This window comes from Dermacentor silvarum, chromosome 1 (assembly GCF_013339745.2).
Source record: "Dermacentor silvarum isolate Dsil-2018 chromosome 1, BIME_Dsil_1.4, whole genome shotgun sequence".
Classification (NCBI taxonomy): Eukaryota; Metazoa; Arthropoda; class Arachnida; order Ixodida; family Ixodidae; genus Dermacentor; species Dermacentor silvarum.
The window spans coordinates 425,425,439-425,447,601 of record NC_051154.1 but is presented as its reverse complement, the minus strand read 5'-3'; positions in this window follow the sequence as shown (position 1 = coordinate 425,447,601).

The following is a 22,163-nucleotide window of genomic DNA, read 5'->3' as shown; positions in this document are numbered from 1 at the left end:
CCCACGTGCATGTCTGTGCAGATGGGGTAGAGCGACTGTCGACTGTTTTTCCAAGTCCAGAGTGATGCCAAGCTAAGCGCTTCCCCTCTCTTCCCCCCACCGCACACGCCACCACGCCGCGCGTCGCCGGAGGCTTGAAATGCCCTCGCAATTCAAGGCACACTATAGCAACCCAGTCATTGATCGTAGTGCCACTCCCAGTCCACTAAAAATGTTTCACAGGATGCGCGCCGGCTTAGACCATGGATTTGACATAGCGATGGAGTTCTATATTCTCGCATGCTGGTTGTGTGCCATTCAATGTAGGTGTCGGTTTCACCCAAACACGCCAGTCAATTGACATTCCTTCGCTTTCTAGAAAAGATTATGTGGTTTAAAATCCTAAACCACTGACTTTCTTTCCCCTGTGTACATTGCAATTTCTTGCATATTTCAGTTGAACTTCACCTTTCACTTTTGCCATATTTCTTAATTCTTTAACTGTACTGTACTGGGATTCACTAGTGCAATGTACCTTAATAAAGCGAAGCTTTATATGTCTATAGTTGGATACAACTTAAGTCTTCAGTGAAGCCCCGCCCACGCCCTCATAACTGCCAGCCACTGTTCCTCCGCGAGGCTGCAAATAGTTCGTACTTCAAACTTTCCCTGTTACCTGAATAAGGTGGTAACCACAAAAATAAAATTATAAGGGCGTAATTTTATACCTTTTCACTCATCTATTGTAGTGGAACGTACAAGTACGACAAATACAGTCATATCAACTACGACACCATTTTGAAAAGGTCGCATCGCAAGATGACGATATTGTTTGCTTCTGTGATTGGCTGGCGGAGTAACACAACCCCGCACGGTCCGTCTGCCTTTTTTGCCAACTGCTGTTTTTAAAGTTGTATCCTACTATGGGTGAAATCGTATATGGCTAGGCAAAATCGCCTGTGTACACAAAACTATAATCATCAGCATTCACTCGAGCATCGTCTTCCGCAGCAGGCTCGTTGGTGCCCCTCGGGTTGTGCTCGTGCTCGGCAGGCACTCGTGCCACTGCTCTCGCGTTTGTCGTCGTTCTCTGCTTCTATAGCTGGCTGCCTAGCCGCTAATCATTCCAGCGTAGAATTTCACTTCTCTTCTGTCGTCGTAATGGGGAGGCCGCGTTTACAGTGCTATGAGCCATTGCTTAAGGGGATATGAGTCATTCATTGTCTCACATGACGTACAGATTTAATTTTTGAAGCAATTTGATTTCGAAGAATCGCAAGCGACAGTGGCGGGTGAATGCTGCTAACCACGCCGCCAAGCAAACTCGAGACATCGAACGCAAGTGACAATAGCGGACTGCGAGCATACCGTTAGTGACGTTCTCGCCATTGCAGCCGAACGTGTGTATAACCTCATAGTTGAGAAATACTTTAATGAACCCAATAGGGATTACCCAGTGCTAAATACCGGGGCCGCACGTTTCAGCTTCGCTGGTTAACCATCTTCACGGAGTGGTAGGGCGGACAAATTCTTTCCTTCTGGACTAAGTGCCATTTTATAACATATATTGTTTATCTTGTCAAAAGCCACTAGTGCCAACTATAGTTTGTGTTTAAAAAGGTAAAGATTGCCTATATGAAACGTTTATACACTTGTTTAAACTTAGTCCCACCTCTCAAATATTAAAATAGGGCCCTACAAAAGTAGAAAACTGCGTGTTAGCTTTCTTGAAAGTGCCCGGCAAAAATTTCGAATAATCGAAAAACCCTGCATCGAAAGCAAATAATCGATTAAAGGCTAAAATGATTAATCGTTAATCAAATAAAATAATTAATCGACGATCCCTAATCCCCACATGCTATGGGTGACATCAGGGCATCACGTTTCAGCCAATCGTGTTCAACCGCGGTTGCTAGGTGCTGTGCCTTCTATATTTCCAATAAACGCGTCCTGGAGGCGCCACCAATAATACGAAATAATGGCATTGGTACAACTAGTAAAAGCAAAAACAAAAAAAGCGATTCAAAATATAATCGTGCCCTGCTACCAACTTGCCGCGCCCGCGACACCAGTCAGAACCTCGCCCATAAGGGGCAGTGCGGAAAAAAAAACTCGAACGCGGCGATCTTGTTCAAGAGCAGCCAGCCTCTATTCATATGCTCATTCGCAGCAATGCACTGTGCTCTTCATTAGTACGTGTGTTTGACGTTGCAACTCGAAGCCCGGCTAGTGACCGCACAGCACAGGCTTATTCGTATTCACTGGACACAGGCGTCGTACACATATACATGCGACATGGCGACGCCGATGTTGCGTCGATGTTCTGAACGCCACGACTTCTCCAGCCACTTGGGCATTCTCGCTGAGGCTGTTCTGCTGCTACATCTATACGGTTACAAACGATGGACACAAATTACAGACGCCACGTTGCCCTCTCCGACAAAAGGAATACAGCCCCAGCAGTGCGCTAACGCGTACCATGGCTTCAAAGTGCGAGACAGTGCAGCCATACACGAATGAAGACAGTGCTGTTTGTACACGCACTGCCAAGCTAAAGGAACTGATCAGTTAGTGCCGAAAGGGGGGCCGCGCTCGCTTTCCAGCGCACGACTCCCTCCACAATGCCAGCTACGCTAGCGCTGCAAAGAATCTGAGCAATTTGACCTTGAACAGCAATGGGCTGCTTAGACTTCACTTTTTGATACTATTCACGTTGACGTAATCCTGTTGTAAAGGTAATTATGAGGAGTGAGGACGTTCGTTACGCTTGGTTGTCGTGCCGCACGATGAGGAAAATGACAGAAGAAAAGCAGTCGGACTCATCATGAAGAATCCAAACTGCATTTATGAAAACAAAAACCAAACTACATTTACAAAACTACAAAAAAAAACATACAAGCACACAGAACTTTACGGCACATGACATGAGACTCGTAATACGCTAGAAGAATTGACTTTGCTAAGAGTCTGAGAAACAAACAGTTCAGGACAGCTCACGGTACGGTGGACTGGAGATGAGAGGTTGCTGAAGGGAGGGACGGTGACATGACGACATCGGACACGCCTCGATTTTGGATGGTGGGTATAAAATTACTCTTGACGAACTGGAGATGACTGCTTAGCAGTCAGCCTGCATCTGAGCCGCAGTGCACATTGCAGGAATGGTCAGCCTGCCCAGCGGACAGCTTGCCGGCGAGCCGCAATGCTCGGCGCATATGCGGCCATTAGACAGGCCACGAACGGTGTTCCGCTGAACAGCTGACCGAGGAGACGCCTTGCAAGTGGTAGCACAGCAGGCCACGCCACGCTCCGAGCTGCAACACTCGTGCTGGCGAACGCCTTGGCCAAGGGCAACGGGTGGGCAGCAGCTCCATGGACAGCCGTGTTCCTTAGAGCCTTGATTGTTGGCATCTGACATGTCGGCCTGCTATCTTCCAGTCTCTAGCTGACTATATATAGGCCACTAGGCACGTGTCTCGCCACGAAGCATTTCGCCACGTGCTCGGCTCGCCACGCTGGGCTAAGAACACACGCCGTATCCTTGATGTCTCGAACCCACACCATATCTCCTGGCTGCGGCGGAGGAAGGACGGTTGCGACATGACGGCGATCGAAGTCTTTCTTCTGCTGCCTTCTCACCTCTTCGTCTTGGGACTTGACATCGTCTGGCGCCGGCCACTTCGGTTCCAGGCAGTCCACTGTCTTGGGAAGCCAGGTTCGCAGGCTGCGACCCACCAGAAGCTGCGCTGGGCTGAACCCTGTGATGCCTGCAGTGTCTCTGTATGACAGAAGAGCCAGAAAAGGATCGTCTGCTTTCGCAAACAATTATTTGATCGTACGCACCATAATTTCCACTTCCCCATTTGACTGCGGGTAGTTTGGACTTGAGGTGATGTGTTGGAAGCCATAGCGTTTCGAAAAAGCTCCAAAGGCATGTGAAGCAAACTGCGGTCCATTATCACTTCGTACTACTGCGGGAATGCCAAAACGAGCAAAAATGCTTTTGACTGCATTGATGACCGCCTCAGAGTTCGTGCTTCGCATGTAGATGACTTCAGGGTAGCAAGAACGATAATCTACTACTAGTAGGTAGTTGTGTTCCTTATAACTAAACAAGTCCATTCGTACTTCTTGCCACGGTTGCGCTGGAGTCTTCATTACCAGCAATGGCCCCGCAGGAGCGTCTGCGCAAGCAGGCGTTTGGCGAGTTGCGCCACCATGTACCCGAGCACAGGAGGGTTGGACCCTCCCGCGTCTAACTGTGCATGGCTTAGCCGTGTCCGGGGAAAAGAGGATCCTGGGGGTTAAGCCAAAGCCGGGTGCTTGGACCTTCCTGGCCCCTCGGCGGAGGCAACACACCTCTTTGGCCTCAGCTTCATGTAGACGGCACCCCCGGAATGACCCGCCCGGGATAATCGGTAGTTGCCTTTTAGGGGCGAAGCTCCTTATAGCGGCACCCGTTCCGTCCTCGTCGTCGTAGTAGTAGTGTCTAACCAGTAGTGTGTAACCAGTCTGAGAAAAATGAGAAAAAAAATTTCGAAGTTGTGTCCGTAGCGCGGAATCGAACCAGGGACCCCTCGCTTCCGAGCGCGCGGCGTTAGCCCACTACGCCACGACGCGGACATGGACACACGCACCACGATGGCAATAAATACCCAACATTAACGAAAGGCCGCGTTTCTAGCGCGTTTCTAATGCGTTTGCGCTAGCACGTTACGGCCCGTGTAAGAAGCTGGTGTAAGACGCTGTGGCCTCTCCGCCTTACCTTCAACGCGTTTCGAACGCGCTGCCCAAAGCGGTGGCAAGTCAAGTTCAAGTCGAGGAGCGTTTATGAATACGGGGGGTATACTCTCTCAGCAGTCATGTGATGGCGTCGGCAAACGCGGTGCACCTTCCGGCATGTGTAAATGGCTGCGTAAGACGCTGTGGCCGCTCCCCCTTACTAGAGAGTACTGCACGTTTCTAACGCGTTTGTGCTAGCGGCCCCTTAAGCGGGAGATCCGATGATTCCCTCCGGAGCTTCGCCCACTCATCATCATTCACCCCGTGGATATGCTGTGAATTTTTTCCTGTCCCCCTCTCCAATCTGGGTCTTTATCTCTTCTTTTCAATCTTTCCTGTCTTCTCCTCTCTTCTATTTACTTCCGACTTTCCAGGCAGCGAGGGTTAACCTTGTGTGGGTGGCCAACCTTGGGTACTCCAGATTTGGTTATAGTAGCACCGTACAACTGGCGAGGGCTTGTCTTGCTCGCAAGATTTGCTCCGTCCCCATGTTGGGCTCGGTGGTGGGTGGTCGGCGCTGCTGCCGAACTCATGATCCCTATATTATAGCTTCCCGTAAACCGCCTTCCCTTGATCGCCCTCTGAAAAGAGGGCGCACCGATGCAACTTTCCAATTCTTTTTGAAAAACAACGAAGAACACTTTCCTAAGTACCATGTCATGCACAGTGAAGGCAACACGAGCGTGCGTAAATTTTCCCCTTTCATGGTGGCGAAATGCCTCGCAAACACGATAGGACCTGGCTACAAAGCCACAAAAATGACCAATGGAGACCTGCTGTCCTTTAATTAAAAGACAAAACTCAATTTGAGAAATTGAATGACTTGAAATGCATTGGCGATGTAGCCGTCACTGTGTCAGCACATCGAACCATGAACACGAGCATTGGAGTAATTTCGGAAGACGACTTCTTGGACCTTAGTGATGAAGAGCTGCTTGAAGGTTTTCAGGACCAAAATGTCATCAAAGTACAGAGAATCCTTATCCGCAGGAATAATGAACAACTTCGAACAAAGCACATTGTACTCACCTTTGGAACTAGTGTGCTCCCTAGTACACTAGAAGCAGGCTACATCAAAGTCCGTGTGAGGCCATACATTCCAAATCCTCGACGGTGCTTTAAGTGCAGAGGTATGGGCACAGATCTCAGACATGCCGAGGAAAGCAGACTTGCGCGAAATGCAGCTCGAATGATCATCCATCAGACACATGCGACTCATCTCCACATTGTGTGAACTGTGATGGAAGCCATCCAGCCTACTCTAGGACGTGCCCTAAATGGAAGAAAGAAAAAGAAATTGCACTAAAGGTCAAAGAAAATATAACATTTCATGAAGCAAGGAAACGCCTTTCATACTTAGATCACACCAGCTTTTCCGAGGTGGCGCGACGGGGGGCAGCGCCACAAATGCCTCAGGAGTCTACCGCGATCACTCTAAGTGGCACGGTAATCACTCCGCCCGCTCCCCTGGTGGCAGCAGCAAGTGCTGCTCCATCGTCATCAAAGGTGGGCCTGCAGACCTCGGTTCCGCAGGTCCCAAAGCTTAACCGAACTCCACGGCCTGAAACGCGAGTTTCAGCGCCTAGTTCTCGATCCTCCAGCGCCTCAGAGGTTATGGAGGTCAATCAAAGAACCCCGGCGTCATCGACGCCAAAAAAACAGCGCTCTCTGGAGCGTGCTAAGAAGGATAAACTTCCTGTAACTGTGCCGAGAAAGGGACCGGTAACCTAAACGGTTACCTTCCTTATTTACATATTTATCTATCCTTACTATGTGCTCTTGAACACAGACAACACAACTCTTCGTCAATATGGCTACACAAATAATTCAGTGGAATGCCATAGGCCTATTTCACAATCTAGATGATGTCAAAGATCTACTAAAAGAATATCAGCCACGACTGTTCTGTGTTCAAGAAACACATTTAAAGTCCACACACAAGAACTGCTAAGACAATACATATTGTTCCGTAAAGATCGAAATAATGGTAATTCTTCTTCCGGCGGTGTGGCAATTATAGCCCAAAAGTCAGTAGCATGCAAGCATGTATCACTCCTGACTTCATTCGAGGCAGTGGCTGTTCGGGCTATATTGTTCAATCAACTTATAACTGTTTGCTCCATATATATATCGCCTGATGAACGGTTTGATACATCAGAATTTGAAAAGCTGATTGACCAGCTTCCTGAACCCTATATAGTAATCGGAGATTTTAATGCTCACAGCACATTCTGGGGTGACTCAGGATGTGACGCGAGAGGGCGGGCAATAGAAAAGTTCGTTCTTTCATCTGGAGCCTGTCTGTTTAACAAGACAGAGCCAACTTTCTATAGTTCTACAAACAACACGTATTCATGTATAGATTTAGCCATTGGGTCAGCATCACTTCTTCCATACCTGGAATGGAGAGTTCTTAGTAATCCATATGGGAGTGATCACTTCCCAACACTCTTAGAAACAACAAAGTGGCACGATGGACCAGCTTACCCCAAAAAATGGAGACTTCATAGTGCAGACTGGTCAAAATTTAGAAACCTATGTACACTGTGCCTAGAAGATGTGGACCACCTAGGTGTAGAGGAACTGACCAGCTACATCACTGAACATATCCTCTGCTCTGCTCAAAACTGCATACCTGAGTCCTGCACAGATAAAGTCAATCCGAAACCGTGGTGGAACAAAGACTGTGAAATTGCAAAGAAACGCCAGAACAAAGCATGGAGCAGATTTTCACGCTACCCAACAACAGAAAATCTAATAAACTTTAAGCGGTGCAAAGCGAATGGCCGCCGTATCCGCTGAATATCCAAAAGAGAAAGCTGGACTCATTACGTGTCCTCAATAAACTCATATACGGATGCGAGCAAAGTATATAATAGGGTGCGTAAACTAAAAGGACAACGGCCAAATTATTTTCCTCTCGTCACTGGCTCTGGTGATACAATAGAAGGTCAAGCAAACACTCTCGGTGAGCACTTTGAGAAGGTATCAAGCTCAGAAAATTACTCCGAAAAGTTCTTACACCATAAAAGATTAGCTGAAAATATTCCTCTGCGTCCAAACAAGTCTTCATCAGAAGGATACAACAAACCACTAACATTCCATGAACTCAAGCTTGCCCTAGGCTCTTGTGACAGCTCGGCTCCAGGTTCTGACACAATAACATATGAAATAATCAACAATCTGCCTGATGAGACCCTAAACTGTATCTTAGGTCTTTACAATAAGATTTTTGCAACTGGTCATATACCTTCATCTTGGAAAAAAGGCAATAGTCTTACCTTCATCTTGGAAAGAGGCAATAGTCTTACCAATACTCAAACACAACAAAGACCCTCCCTTAGTTAGCAGTTATAGACCAATTGCACTCACTAACTGTTTACTTAAGATATTTGAAAAAATTATTAACCGCCGCCTTGTATACTTTTTGGAATATAATGGTATATTGGACCCACACCAATCTGGCTTTCGAAAAGCGAGGTCTACAACCGATAATCTTGTTCTCCTTGAGTCATATATATGTGATGCATTCGTACACAGCCAATACTGTCTGTCTGTATTCTTTGATCTTGAGAAGGCATATGATACTGCCTGGCGATACGGTATTCTACAAGACCTGTCGTCCTATGGAATTTGTGGTAGTATGCTGAACATTCTGCAAAATTACCTATCTGAAAGGAAGTTCCGCATAAGAATTGGCACTGTACTATCGCGCACTTTTGTTCAGGAAAACGGTGTACCACAGGGAGGAGTGCTAAGCTGCACACTTTTTATAATTAAAATGAACTCTCTCCGCTCTGTTATACCACCTACGATATCTTACTCTATGTGGATGACATCCAAATCAGTTTCAAATCTTGCCATCTGTCCATAAGTGAACGGCAGATACAGTCAAGTGTTAATCGGCTCGCCAAATGGGCAGATGAAAATGGGTTCCGATTCAATGCAGAAAAGAGTACTTGTTTGCTTTTCTCCAGACGAATAAGGGGATGTCCTTACCCATGCATTTCGATGAATGGGAAAAGCCTGATCGTTGCGAAAGAACAAAAATTTTTGGGTGTAATCTTTGATGCTAAACTTACCTTTATCCAACTGTAGTGAAGAAGAAGAACAGGGAGCAAGCAGTAGTGGGGCGCTCTCATAGATGTAGGGCGCGAGCGCAGATCACGAGCTCTTGGCGCCGAGACCATTGCTCTCTGGCGACTGAACTGGTTTTTCGCCTGCTGCTTGCCGTCAGTAAATCTCCTTATCAAAGTGGTGGAGGCGCTGGGTACCCCCTTCAAACCTGGAACTCCGAAGCCGGACGTTGCCCACCACTGCTCCGACAATGCCTGATGACGCCACCCAGCAAGACGCGGCCCAAGCTCCATCGGTCATCGTGTCAAGTGCACTGCGTCAGCGCGATCCCGCTTTCTTTAGCGGCACTGATGACTATGACGTAGAAGATTGGCTAACGTCGTTTGAAAGGGTGAGCGCGCACAACAAGTGGGACGACGCTACAAAACTACGCAGCGTCCTGTTCTACCTAACACACATACAAACCTCTGGTTTCGTAACCATGAGTCAGACTTTGCCAATTGGACGGTTTTCAAGACGAGCTTCGCGGAAGTGTGGTCGCCCCGCAGTGCGCAAGCTTCGCGCTGAACAGCGTCTACGCGGACGTGCGCAGCAGCAGGGCGAGAACTTCACAAGCTATATTGAAGACATCATTGACTTGTGCAAGCGCGTGAATCCTTCTATGATTGAGCAAGACAGGATAAAGCACATCATGAAAGGCATAGACGACGCCTTTCAGATGTTGCTGGCCAAGGACCCACGCACCGTGTCTGAACTCGTGACCTTGTGCCAGAGCTTCGACGAACTACGTAAGCAGCGCGTCCTAGCTCGGCGGCAGACGTCAACAGACGATTCCCTCGCTGCGTTGACCATCGGCGGCGACCACACGGCGCTCCCGTCACAGATTAAGGAGCTTGTGCGGGAGGAAGTTGCTCGACAGCTTTCATTTTTTCCAACCACGCAAGTGCCTACGCCTAGGCTGACTCCAACCATCTGACAGGTGATACAGGAGCAGGTCACCGAGGCTTTGCCGTCTGCCTTTCAGCCGACTGGTGTCACCGCGCCGCTATCATTTGTGGTGCCGTCTGCTGCTCCTCCGGCTCCTGTTGCCGCGCCTCTGACGTATGCGGATGCCGTCATGAAGCCACATCCTCAACCAGTACTAACCCCTCAACCACCAATTCGACCACCAGCGACGGTGCTTTTCGGGGTGCAGCCACAGTACACAAATCCTTGGCGCACTGCAGACAACCGCCCGATCTGCTATGCTTGCAGAATTCCGGGTCATGTTGCGCGATTCTGTCGCCGACGCTTCGCGGCGACCACGAGTACGCCGAGATATCCAGACTACTCCTTCCGACCTCCCTATCGCACGCAGCCAGAATGAGAGCCTGAAACATGCGCCCGTGATCACCAGCCCACTTCCGATGCCCAACCTGTTGCTGCTCGTCGGTCCCCCTCACCGCGCCGCCATTCTCTTTCACCTATGCGTCGTCGGTACAATACTGGCGAGGCGGAAAACTGACTACCGCAGCTTCTGAGGCACGAGCTGCGCCGTCTTCAACCTGTGTAAGTCCTCGCTTGTCCCCCGCCAATGTTATTGAAGTGTTTGTTGACGGTGTACGAACTCTTGCGCTTGTGGACACCGGCGCCGCTATTTCTGTAATGAGCCATACGTTTTGCCGTTCTATCCGTAAAGTGACGATGCCACCTTCAGGATTTTCTCTCTGTACTGCGAGCGCACAATATATTCAACCCATTGCAGCATGTACGGCCAGGGTGCTCATACAAGACGTGATCTACAGCGTTGAGTTCCTTGTGCTGGCCTCGTGTTCCCATGACCTGATCCTCGGGTGGGATTTTTTGTCCCGTAACCACGCTGTTATCGACTGCGCTCGTGCTCAGGTAGAGTTCGCTGTGTTTCCCGAGACGCCTTCCACCCATGTGGCCGGTCCTGGGGATAGAAAGCTTGTCATCACCGCCGATATTGACCTGCCACCTCAGAGTGCCGTCATTGTTCCCGTTTCCTGTGCCGCCCTTTCCGACGCCAGCGTTCTGTTCACGCCATCTGACTTGTTTCGTCGCCGCCACAATACGTCACTGCCTTTTGCCATCCTCGCGCTTCATCAGGACAATACCGGACTACTTGTTTGCAACCCCAACTCCGGCCCTCTGACTTTGTACCGAAATAAAACGCTTGGCCACATTCAGCCTGTAGACGCTGCTGTTATCGTACCCCTTGACCCCTCTGTGCCTGAGACTCAGCATCCGCTGAACGCCCTGACCCCTCACCTTGCGTCCGACGCCGTGCTCTCGGAATATTTTCACCGTTCCATCGACAGTGACCTCGATCCGGCTGCACGGACGCAGCTTCTTGCCCTTCTACACGAGTTCCGCACTTCGTTTGACTTACCGCAAGTGTCACTAGGCCGAACTAATGCGGTTGTTCCCACTATTGACACTAGGCCTCATGCTCCTTTGCAACAGCGCCCCTACCGTGTGTCACCTGCGGAACGTCGTGTCATTTCGGAGCAGGTTGATGACATGCTTCAGTGCGGAGTCATTACGCCTTCTTGCAGCCCCTGGTCCTCTCCTGTTGTACTGGTCAAAAAGAAAGATGGCTCTATTAGATTCTGTGTGGACTACCGACGCCTCAACAAGATTACTCGAAAAGACGTCTATCCTCATCCTCGAATAGGCGATGCCCTCGATTGCCTTCAAGGTGCCGAATTTTTTTCTTCCCTCGACTTGCGATCGGGATATTGGCAGGTCCCTATGGCGGCGTGTGATCGTCCGAAGACGACGTTCGTCACACCGGATGGCCTGTATGAATTTACCGTGATGCCTTTCGGACTTTGTAATGCCCCCGCAACATTCGAATGGATGATGGACGGCATTTTACGCGGTCTGACATGGAAGATATGTCTGTGCTGTCTGGATGACGTCGTCGTGTTCTCTCCCGATTTCGCTACACATCTCTGTCATTTACGCACAATTCTCCGCTGCCTTACAAACGCACGCCTTCAACTCAACCTGAAGAAATGCCACTTTGGGGCTCGCCGGTTAACCATCCTCGGCCACGTCGTCTCCAAAGATGGCATTCTCCCTCACCCGGAAAAACTACGCGCTGTTGCCGAGTTTCCGAAGCCTTCTACCCTCAAAGAACTTCGAAGCTTTGTCGGCTTGGCCTCCTATTTTCGTCGCTTCATCCGAAATTTCGCCTCCATCATCGCACCGCTTACGAAGCTCCTCGCCGGTCCCAGCGACCTTTCCCACTGGACACCGGCCTGCGACGACGCATTTGCGACACTGCGCCGCTTCGCCCCCCGTGCTACGCCATTATCACCCTGCTGCGCCAACCGAAATACATACTGACGCCAGTGGTATCGGTCTTGGTGCAGTTCTCGCGCAACGCAAGCCCGGCTTCCCTGAGTATGTTGTGGCCTATGCAAGCCGCGCCCTCACCAAGGCGGAAGCGACTTATTCGGTCACCGAAAAAAAGTGCCTCGCGATTGTATGGGCGTTAGGAAAATTCCGCCCCTATTTGTACGGCAGGCCTTTCGACGTTGTAACTGACCATCATGCCCTCTGCTGGCTGGCTTCCCTCAAAGATCCCTCTGGTCATCTCGGTCGATGGGCTCTTCGTATTCAAGAATTCGACATTCGCATCGTTTACCGATCCGGGCGCAAGCATTCTGACGCGGATGCGCTCTCTCGTTCACCCGTCAAATCCGAAGCAGGGCCTCCTTCAGTGGTAGACTTTTCCCTGGATGCTCTGACCATCACCGACATGCCTTCGGAACAGCGCAAGGACCCATGGATCGCGTCCCTCTTGAAAGTTCTCTGTGCCTCTTCACCCGCTAGCCAACCCCGTGCCCTTCGTCGACAAGCCAAGCATTTCGCAATACGCGATTCACTTTTGTACCGCCGCAACTACCTGGAGGACGGACGTAAATGGCTGCTGGTCATACCCAAGCACTTGCGAGCCGATGTGTGTGCATACTTCCATGCTGATCTGCAACATGCCCATGCTGGCGGGCTGAAAACGTATCAACGGCTCCGCCAATGCTACTACTGGCGTGGGATGTACACATTTGTCCGTAAATATATACGGTCTTGTTCCGCATGTCAACACCGAAAGACGTTTAACCATACACCCGGTCAGCTGCAGCCTTTACCATGTCCTGCCCGCCCTTTTGAACGCATTGGAATTGACCTTTATGGACCGCTTCCGTGCTCTGTTGCTGGCAATCGCTGGATAATTGTTGCGGTGGACCATCTGACGCGATACGCAGAAACCGCTCCACTCCCTGCGGCTGGTGCTCGTGACGTCGCTTCCTTCATATTGCGCCATTTCATACTCCGTCATGGAGCCCCACGGGAACTGCTGAGCGACAGAGGCCGTGTGTTTTTGTCCAACGTGATACAAGAGCTGCTCCGCTCTTGTCGTATTCTTCATTGCACATCAACTGCCTGTCATCCTCAAACGAATGGGCTCACGGAACGTTTCAACCGTACGCTCGGTGACATGCTGTCGATGTACATTGATTCTGATCATTCCAATTGGGACGTCGTTCTCCCCTTCGTGACTTATGCGTATAACACCGCGACACAGTCTACAACGGGCTTTTCACCATTCTTTCTTTTATATGGCCGTGAACCATCCTCCACACTTGACACAATTTTACCGTACCGCCCGGACGCCTCCGAATTCAGTGCAATTTCTGACGTCGCCCAGCATGCTGAGGAGTGCCGTCAGCTGGCCCGCTCGTTCACGTCCGACAGCCAAGCTCTCCAGAAAGATCGCCGCGACACCGATGAGGATGTGCTGAGTTTTGCCGTTGGATCCCTCGTATGGCTCCAAATACCTTTCAACTCTCCTGGCCTCACTCCAAAGTTTGCTGCCAAGTACCACGGGCCATACCGCGTCATCGAGCGCAGGTCTCCAATCACTTATGTCATTGAGCCGGTCAACCCCTCCTCGGACAAGCGCCGTCTCGGTCGCGACACAGTCCACGTCAGCCACCTCAAGCCGCATCACGACCCTCTCATCCTTGCGTCCCCTTGAGTCGCCAGGATGGCTCCCCTTCGCCGCTGGGGTTATTGTAGTGAAGAAGAAGAACAGGGAGCAAGCAGTAGTGGGGCGCTCTCATAGATATAGGGCGCGAGCGCAGATCACGAGCTCTTGGCGCCGAGACCGTTGCTCTCTGGCGACTGAACTGGTTTTTCGCCTGCCGCTTGCCGTCAGTAAATCTCCTTATCACAGCATATAAAACAGTTAAGCTGAAATGTCTTAAAACTATGAACCTTTTAAAGATTTTATCTCACCAATTGGGGGGAACAGATAGGTAATGTCTCCTACCTCTTTTTAAAAGCCTTGTGTTGTCACGCATAGACTATGGATGTATTGTTTACCAGTCAGCTTCAAAGACAACCCTTAAGCTACTCGATCCTGTCTATCACTTAGGTATCCGCCTAGCACTTGGTGCCTTTCGTACCAGTTTTGTCCAAAGTCTATATGCAGAGTCGGATCAGTGGCCACTGGATTATCAGCGTACATATCTTGGAGTCACTTATGGAATAAAAACCATGTCGCTGAAACAACATCCATGCAAAGCACTCATAAATGATCAGTCCACCAATCAGTTGTATTTAAACCGGCCTTCACACGCCCCGCCGTTCCCATTAGCAGTGAGGTCTGCTGCGGAAAAACTTGCAATAGTTTTCACAGATCTGCAGGAAACTGACTACACTGAACTCATCCCACATTAGGAGCAATCTCCAGTCACCTGTGACTTGTCCTTTAAAGAGCTTCACAAAGAGAGTTGTCCAAGTGCCCTCATCCAGCAACATTTCTTGGCCCTTCAAGACAAGTATAAATCTATGGCATTTTTCACTGATGCTTCAAAGTCTGCAACTTCGGTATCATGTGCAGCCCATGGCCCAAACTTCTCCAACTCTAAAACCTTGCATAACCATAGCAGCATCTTTACAGCGGAAGCGTACGGTATTCTGATCACTGTTGAGTACATAGTACAGCACAAGATACAAAAGTCTATAATATACACAGACTCTTTAAGCGTTGTCACAGCCCTGTCCTGTGGCAAAGCAAGCAGAAACCCTGTATTAAACAAGCTCCTTAAACACATACAAGTAGCATATAAACTAAACCTTGCTCTTGTATGCTGGGTGCCAGGCCACTCTGGGATCGCAGGCAATGAAATGGCGGACAAAAATGCTGGAGAAGCGGCTCATCGGGACACAATTTATGTAGGCTGGGTACCTGGTGCAGACCTGAAACCTGCGGTATGAAAGGTGCTCTGTAATCATCGGCAAGCTGAATGGGACAAAGAAGCTGAAAATAAGCTGCACCTGCTCAAACCATAACTAACCAAATCTTTCCCACTGAAGCTTGATAGACACACCGAAGTCACCTTGGCGTGACTCAGAATAGGACACACTTATGGGACACATAAATACCTGTTGACTGGAACTGACCCTCCGACGTGCACACGCTGCGGCGAGAACCTAACAGTCCTACATGTCCTCACTCAATGTCCGGAACTCCACCGAGAGAGAGTGGCCTATTTTAAGTAACTTTACGAATACCATATACCACCCCATCCCTCGATGTTCTTATCAGATGACGCACTTTTTAACTTTAAAAGAGTGCTTAATTATCTTGCGCAAGTTAATTTTTTAGACATTATCTCATTCCATCCTAATCGTCAGATTGTGCCTCACAGGTGAGGTGCGGTCTGATGAACAAAAGTATGTCTGAGCCCTCACACTTCTTGCGCAAGCAAGAATTGTGCAGCAAGGGACTCGGACTATGCACAATAATTTACCTTTTGTAACTGTAGCCAATGCACTTAAGGCCTTACATTCATTTTAGTAATTATTTTTACAATTGATGCACTAATATCTATAGATCTATCTTATGCATAGGCCTCTATACAGCTTCTATTTTAAATCACTTTTTAACTCATCATTTTGCTAATTCAAGACACATGTCCTGGCGCTCTTTGGCCTTAGATGCCCTTGTGCCAATAAAATGCAATCATCATCATCATTACCAACAATGGCTCACTTCTTTGCGCTCGTGTTACTGCACACTGTCTGCAGCGAGTGACTGCCTCGTATTTGCTGCGAAACTCCGTGCCACCATACGGAATCCTGGGCCCTTAGGCGGCATCGGGTAATTCCCTAGTGCCCTTCATGGATAAGTTCGAGCGTATCCTTTTGCAGCGAAACCGGGATGACAAAGCGATTACCTTTTAGCAAGACGCCATTGCATAAAGAGAGATCACCTCGATGGCTTCAGTACTTCTTGATGTGCTCCGGAAGCCTGTCTCGACGAGGCCAGCCCTGAGTGCAGTATTTGACGAGCTGGTTGCATTCCCAGTCCAGTTCTTAGTGCCTGCGAACATCATCTATAGTAACTAGCTTCGTGTCTGTGACCGTAGCAGCTTGAAATTCCACAAACTCCTCCACCACATCCACCGGACTGATTGACGGCTTCTCATCCGGAGCCCTTGAAAGAATATCTGCCGTGGCTAGCTGTTTGCCAGGTACATAGACCACGCTAAATTGGTAGCGCATAAGTTTGATGCGAAACCTTTGAATACGTGGGGGCATCGTGTCCAAGTCAGCGTTACCAAGTAGTGTTACCAGCGGCTGGTGATAAGTTTCTACCGTGACATTTAAGCCACGCGCGTATTGGTCAAAACGGTGCACTGCCCATGCTACCGCCAGCGCCTCTTTCTCTGTTTGGCTGTAACGCTATTCCGCTTCAGTAAGCGACCTGGATGTGAACGCTACTGCGCATCGCTCGCCCGATGTTTGTTCCTGCAGAAGAACGGTTCCTAATCCAAATGAGCTCGCGTCGCATTAGACAATGGTATGATGACTGGGATGATACTTTGCGACGCACAAGTATGAGGTGAGCATCGCCTTTACTCGATTAAAAGCAGTCTCTTGAAGTGGTCCCCATTGCCATGCATTTTGCTAGCCTAGCAAGGCGCGAATAGGGGTGGTTGCCTGCGAAAGGTTGGGTAGGAAGTGACCAATATGATTAGCCATGCCGAGGAATTGCCTTACCACAGCAATGTCCTTGTGTGGTTCCAAGTTGTGCAGTGCTTCGAGTTTGCTGCAACTTGGCGAGATACCGTTGGCGTCGATGACCACACCCATAAACTCTACTTTGTCTTGACCGAAGCAGCATTTTGACTTGTTGAGTTTAACTCCTGCTCTCCTCAGACGTTCAAGAACCTCCACAAGTCGCTTGTCATGCTCTTCTCGGTCTTTGCCAAAAACCAGGATGTCGTCTATCATGTTGACAACGTTTGGTTGCCCCTACATAATTCTAACCATTTCTCTCTGAAAATACTCCGGTGCTGAAGTCAGGCCAAAAGGCAGACGACAGTAACAGTAGCATCCAAATGGCGTAATGAATATTGTATACTCTGGCATTCTTGGGACAATCGCACTTGGTACAATCCTGCTGTCACATCCAGCTTCGAGAACACTTTGGTGTCGCCCAGTTGCCTGAGCACCCATTCTACTGTTGGAAGCACGTGCCTCTCACGAAGAACTTCTTTGTTCAGCTTTGTTAAGTCCACACATATTCGGATGCTGCCTGATGCCTTCGGTACCGCAACCAGACCGGCACACCATGGCGTCGGCTTCATAATGCTCCTGATGACACCTTGTTTTTCCATCTGGTCCAGCTCTTGCTTTACCTGGTTGTACACAGGAATGGGAATTCTGCGAGGTACACTGAGAGCAAATGGCCTGGCATTTGGCTTGCGTCGAATAGTGTACTCCTCCCCTACGGTACCAAGTCCTTCAAAGATGTCCTGGCCAGGGGTTGCATCACTTGCAGAGCTGGCTTGCTTTTCAGGTCACTGTGCGGCGTCGATGAACTTCACGACTCCCAATGCGGGGATAGCAGGGTAGCCTAGTAGATGTGTAGACTGCGAAGGTATGACATACACTAACCGTACACAGGTGCAGCTCTTCCACTCCAACGTAGCTGTGAATTGACTTTTTACTTTCGAAGGATAATTTCCTGGACCGGTGAGATAACCCTCCGGTTTTTCGAGTCGCGATGGTACTCCAGAAAAAGTGCTTGGAACGACGGTAACTTCCGCTCCTGAGTCATCTTGAACTTGAGTGGCTCCATTCACGTGGACCCAAACAAACTTAGCATTTGTCTCATTGGTCTTGACAGCATTCATCTCGATGGCATGTGACTGTCGGCTTTGCGAGCGTTGTTTAGCTAAACAAACTGCTTCGAAGTGTCCTTTCTTTTCGCAAAACTTGCAAACAGCTTTGTTAGCAGGACAAAATTTCCGCTCATGCTCTTCTCGTCTGCAGAAGTGACACGATCTGTGCCAACGCCTCCTAAATAAACTATGCCTGGAACGTCGCTCTTTCTCCCATAAGGCCGTTTCAAACGGTGCGATTTTGCAGTGCGATTTTCGTCGCATGCGACGAAAATCTCAGTCGCAGGGCCGATTCTGCTATTTTCGGTTGGTCGCAACGTCGCAGTGATCACTGCTATTTTTCGGTTGAAATTGCGCCAATAGCTATTTCGCGGTCTGTTTTGGAAAATGACGTCTCGCTCAACAATTCAATGCATGCGGAGTGGATTGCTGAATCCGGTACGTATGCGAAGGGAGCATAAAAAACGTGTGCCATAAATTCCATTGTCCCATTTCTATGCGCTCGTTGACGCGCTACGTAGCAAACGAAGTGCATTTTCACCTTTGCTTCGTATGCTGTAGACACACCTATGTGAGTTCCCAATACTACGAGGTGTTCGATCGCGACAAGACAACATGGCCTTTTGGGGTCGTCACAATTTTAATTTTTAGTAGCATACAAAAATCGCGCATACGGAGCAGTTTATATAATTGCAACCTTTGCAAGGGCAAATGACAAGGCAGCAAAGTACCCGAAGTTTCAATGTTGCATTGAACGCGCGACCGTTTAGATGCATTCTTTTCCTGTTGGCTTTGCATCTTGAAAGGTTATCTGACCTCACTTGTTTATTAAATTTGGCATGCCAAGCGTACAGGCTATCGTAATGAATTTTCTACAATAGCATATTTAACTCCGTGGCTTGTATAAACAGAGTCAAATTGTTTTCGAATACTCATTGCACGTTAAATTGTATCTTCTGTGGTGGAGAATTTTCTTTTTTCCTATGCAGGGAACCAATAAATCTTGAATATTTTGAGGACTTTTATCCTATTGATCCTTTCTTTGAACCGTAATCAACACCCGCCGTGGTTGCTTAGTGGCTATGGTGTTGGGCTGCTAAGCACGAGGTCGCGGGATCAAATAATAGCCACGGCAGCCGCACGTAAAACCCCATATTATTATTAATGGTAATTAACTATACAGTTACATTATTCGCTTGCTCTAGTGGCACAATGACAACGCATCTTCCTGCACCGTTGCGTAAAACTTGTGCAACAGCGGGAAATGCAGTCAAATAGCCTGTTATGTAGATGGAAGAGTAGAGGACACATTAAAGAAATGTAAATGAAAACTGTGAAGTCAGCTAGTTAGGCATCTCTTCTTCTGAACAATTGCACCTTCGAAGTATGAATGGTTCTTGCACGTCTACAGTTAATCAAGTGTGCAGAAACATCCTTGCCTAAATGTTTCCAATAACAATTTCTAATAAGTTTGTGATCACATTAACCATATATAATGATATCCTCTCTGATTACTGTATAAGTAATGAAGTACCATGCTACTTGCAAGAACATTTCACCCTGGTATTTTAACAAATTTCTTCATTTCGAATATACACAATATGCAGTTTATTCAATAATGAGCCAGAAACAGCTTTTTTTTTTTGCAATGACACACTAATTTATTGCAATTTTTACGTACATGCAGGCAAGAAAAAACAAATCTGTCGACAGCAAAATTTTTCTTCAATTTATTCACCTGCCACTGTGGCCATGGAAGGTGAGGGGTTGAATTGCCAGCTGTGGCAGTCGCATTTTGATAGGAGTCCTAGGTGAAAAAAAAAGCTCTTGCACTTAGATTTAGTTCATCATCATTTATTTAACCCTTAAACTTCCAAAGGCATGCATGTGCAAAATATAACAAGCAATACTAACGCCAACAAAAAAGCAAAGGGGACAATTGTAAAACAAGCATCTTTCAGTTACTTCGAATGTGCAAAACATTCATTACGTCAATATGTATTGTAAAACAGCAATGCACAAGTAAGCATGATAAGGCATAGAAAGTACTCTATCAGGTAGCTGGTTCTACAGGTGTACAGGGTTTGTCTGGGAAGTAGTAGGACTGATTTTTTTCCCGCCAAAACGTGGTGAAGGAAGGGGATGTTACTGCGCTGGTTGGGTGGTGGACGGTCTTAGCTACGAGTGAACCAGTCACCAGTCGTCTCCAAGCTTTCACGGAGTGTAGATCGAGTTTAAGGTGAACCCTTTTCAAGGTGCCTTGTCATCTGCACAATGAATCGTTTGTCAGAGCAGCACTATGCGGTGAAGTTTTGCGTCAGACTGGGTGAAATTGCAAGTGAGAACCATGGCATGATCAAGACTGCTTATGGAGTGATGCCATGGGTCGATCAAGTGTTTTTGAGTGGCACAAATTGTTTCGGGGGGGAAAAGAGCAAGCTTAAGATGAGCAACAGTCAGGACCGGGATCACGGAGGCTCCATGACGACAATGTGCCGAGCCAAACCGCCTTTGCTGTCATGGAATTCGTGACCAAACATGACATCAAACAGCTTCCCCAGCCACCCTACAGCCCAGATGTCACTCCTTCAGACTTCTTCCTCTTCCCCCGACTGAAAAGGGTCATGAAAGGACGGCACCACGGCTCGGTCCAGGCCATTCAAGAGGGCCTAACGAGGCAGCTGAAGAGCATTCCAGTTTCTGCGTTCCAGGGAGCCTTCAGTGATCGGCAGATTCGATGGAAACACTGTGTTGATGCACAAGCGGTATATTTTGAAAACTATTAAGTTGATGTGTCAAAATTGTGAATAAATTTTTTTTTTTAAATTCACTACTTTCCGGACAAACCCCCATCCGGAGAAACTCTGTATAAAAGTCAAAAGACATAATTACTTCATCATGCACACAGCAGAAACAAAATCTTCAAGAGTTGTCCCTTCTGGCATATATGAGGGGGCAGTAAGCAGCAGAAACATTATTAGAAGACATTGTGTAATACTGCTTATAAAAGAATGAAGAGAGTATCTATCAGCAAAACTTTGTAGACAGAGCCTCCTTTACAGCAAACAGTGCCTTGCCTGATGTAAAAGGCAAAAATAAAATGGTACCTGTCGTGGAGGCTTAGTGGTTATGGCATTGCGCTGCTAAGCACGAAGTCTCGGGTCATAATCCCGGCTGCTGCGACCACATTCTAACTGGTGCAAACTGCAAAACCACCTGTGTACTGTGCATCGAGTGCACAGCAAAAAACCCCAGTCAAAATTAATCCCGAGTCCTTCACTATGGCGTGCCTCATAATCAGATCATGAATATGGCACATAGAACCCCAGAATTTAAATTAATTTTGATTGAAGAATAAGACGAGCTGCTTTGTTTTGTAACGGTTTTAAACAATTTGTCAGGGTTTCTAAATGAGAATTTTTATTATGGATGCATATTCAAGCTCTGACCTAATTAAAATTTTCAAGGCAACTCGCACTTTTAAGAGGCACACAAAAGATGGCAAAGGCAGCCCAATGTAGAGATGGCAGGCTGTTAAGTATCGCATAATGAGCAAGTGAGAACGCCCAAATATTTATCAAAGGAACAGTATTGATACACTAGTCCTGGAGACCTTTTCCTATTAGCAAAGTTGTGCGCTTGCTCGTTGAAGTATTCATACTTACAAACCATATAATGCACCATGCATTTAGTTTGTCCACGTTGTGCTGCAAAGTACTGTGAAATGGCAACTTACAAATATATCACACAATACTCAAAAAAGCAATGTGCATTACATGATATGTCATTGCATCATGAACTTTGTTTATCACACAATCATTGATAAACTTATGCACAGTAGATGAAAAGCCATCGGGCATACCATTGATATATAGGCAAAACAATAAGTATTATTGCTTAAGGAACTCCTTAATGCACTCAAACATGAGAGGATGTTCTGCTGCTGCTAACAATGTATTGAAAATGACTTCAAAGAAACGCTGCTGTCCAGGGGATCACAGAGGAATTAATGGCATTTGCTTTCATTTCGAAGATGCATTTTTGCTGTACTTTGCCATAGCTTTTAACACAATCAACATATAGCATTTGAATAACTGCGTTTCGCAAGTTCCCCTGGAA